At 39.0% G+C, this 2,257-nt stretch overlaps 1 pseudogene across 1 annotated transcript; it reads left to right on the top strand.

Moving 5' to 3' along the window:
• The first annotated feature begins 830 nt into the window (after positions 1 to 830).
• On the top strand, positions 831 to 1,789 carry LOC308640898 (heterogeneous nuclear ribonucleoprotein A1-like; annotated as a pseudogene). The gene has a single exon. The product of its transcript is annotated as a heterogeneous nuclear ribonucleoprotein A1-like (transcript).
• The last annotated feature ends 468 nt before the right edge of the window (positions 1,790 to 2,257 follow it).

The raw sequence follows: 2,257 nt of genomic DNA, 5'->3' as shown, positions 1-2,257 counted from the left end.
AGAAAAGAGGGGGAACATTTTGAGTTCTGCAGAAAAGCAAGAAGATGGATAATGTAAAATGTTTTCGTAATACAATTTTATATTTATATTCCAAGGACTATATCCTATTTTATGAGTGCTAAACTTTTCTAATCATTGACAGTCACACTATGAAGGATTCATAAGAAAAGGATTAATATTTACTGAATGTGAGAATGTGCTGCGTAATAGGTGATCCACACACATCTCTCACCCTCTTGGTTCCCTTCTTAAAAATCTTCTGGCTACCTGCTCCATTCTCTTGAGAATATCACTTAAATCTTTTTTTAAAAAAAAGTCTAAAATATGATAAATGCTGCATTAGTGAAATTACCATTTATTTCTCATATGATCAATAAACTGAGCTTTTTAAGCACTAAGAATTAGAAAATCTTTTAATAGGCTTTAGATTACATGTAGGTATGAAAGTGTGGCTACTATCAATAAATGTCTTCAAAACCTGCTCTGGTCAATCATAATTTTTTATTAAATAATTAACACAAGAAAAATTCTAATGATTAAGCTCTTAATTTGGGAAAAAGAGAGTGCTACAAACTGAATGTTTGAGTCCTTCCCAAATTCATATGTTGAAATCCTCTCCTCTACTGGGAAGGTGTTAAAAAACATGGAATATGATGAGGCCATGAGGGTAGAGCACTCGTAAATGTGATTGTGCCTTTATGAAAGAGACACCAGAGAACTCCCTCAGTCTTTGTGCCATGTGAGGACACAGCAAGAAGGGAGATGTTCCTTTTTCTGCCCGTGGGTACTGCCAAGAAAGCATCATTAAAGTCTCTCTTCCTACTGCTGTCATGTCTAAATCAGAGTCCCCTAAAGAACCCAAACAGGTACGGAAGTTACTCATTGGGGGCTGAGCTTTGAAACAACTGATGAGAGTGTGAGAAGTCATTCTGAGCAGTGGGGAACACTCACGGACTGTGTGGTAATGAAGACTCAAACACCAAGCTCTCCTGGGACTTTGGTTTGTCATGTCTGCCACTGTGGAGGCAGTGGATGCAGCCATGAATGCAAGACTACACAAGGTGGATGGAAGAGTTGTGGAACCAAAGAGAGCTGTCTTAAGAGAGAATGCTCAAAGACAAGGGGTCTACTAAACTGTGAAAAAGATCTTTGTTGGGCATTAAAGAAAACCCTGAAGAACACTACCTCTGAAATTATTTTGAACAATACAGGAAAATTGAAATTATTGAAATCATGACTGACCAAGGCAGTGGAAAGAAGAGGGGCTTTACTTTTGTAAGTTTTGATGACCATGATTCTGTAGATAAGACTTTCATTCAGAAATACCATACTGTGAATGGCCACAACTGTGAAGTGAGGAAAGTGTTGTCAAAGCTAGAGATGGCTAGTACTTCATCTAGCCAAAAAGGTCGAGGTGGTTCTGGAAACTTTGGTGGTGGTCTTGGAAATGGTTTTGGTGGAAATGACAATTTTGGTCATGGAGGAAACTTTAGTGGTCGTGGTGGCTTTGGTGGCAGCCCATGGTGGTGGTGGATATGGTAGTAGCAGGGATGGCTACAATGGATTTGGTAATGATAGAAGCAATTTTGGAGGTGGTGGGAGCTACGATGATTTTGGCAATTACAACAACCAATCATGAAATTTTGGACCCATGAAGGGTGGAAAGTTTGGAGGCAGAATCTCTGGACCTTATGATGGTGGAGGCCAATATTTTGCCAAACCACAGAACCAAGGTGGCTATGGTAGTTCCCACAGCAGCAATAGCTATGGCAGTGGCAGAAGGTTTTAATACTACCTGGAAACAAAGCTTAGCAGGAAAGGAGAGCCAGAGAAGGGACAGGAAAGTTTACAACAGATTTGTGAACTCAGCCAAGCACAGTAGTGGCAGGGCCTAGCTGCTACAAAGAAGACATGATTTAAACAATACTCATATGTATGGGCAAAAAACTTGAGGACTATATTTGTGACTAATTGTATGACAGGATAACAGGTTGTTTTAGTTTCTGTTCTGTGGAAATTGTAAAGCATTCCAATAAAGTGTTTTAATGTAGACTTTTTTTTTGCACCCATGCTGTTGATTGCTAAATGTAATAGTCTGATCATGACACTGAATAAATGTGCCTTTTTAAAAATGTGCTGTGTAAAGTTAGTCTACACTGAAGCCATCTTCGTAAAAGATGGTGTGAAGACAGAATTTATTCAGGATGATGCCAAGTTCAGAAACCTTGGTGCAGTTGTGACTTTCTGAAGTTCACTA

Source organism: Spermophilus citellus (assembly GCF_964194105.1).
Source record: "Spermophilus citellus genome assembly, chromosome: 1".
Classification (NCBI taxonomy): Eukaryota; Metazoa; Chordata; class Mammalia; order Rodentia; family Sciuridae; genus Spermophilus; species Spermophilus citellus.
The sequence above is the reverse complement of the archived record's forward strand: the minus strand, read 5'-3'. Positions and strand labels throughout refer to the sequence as shown.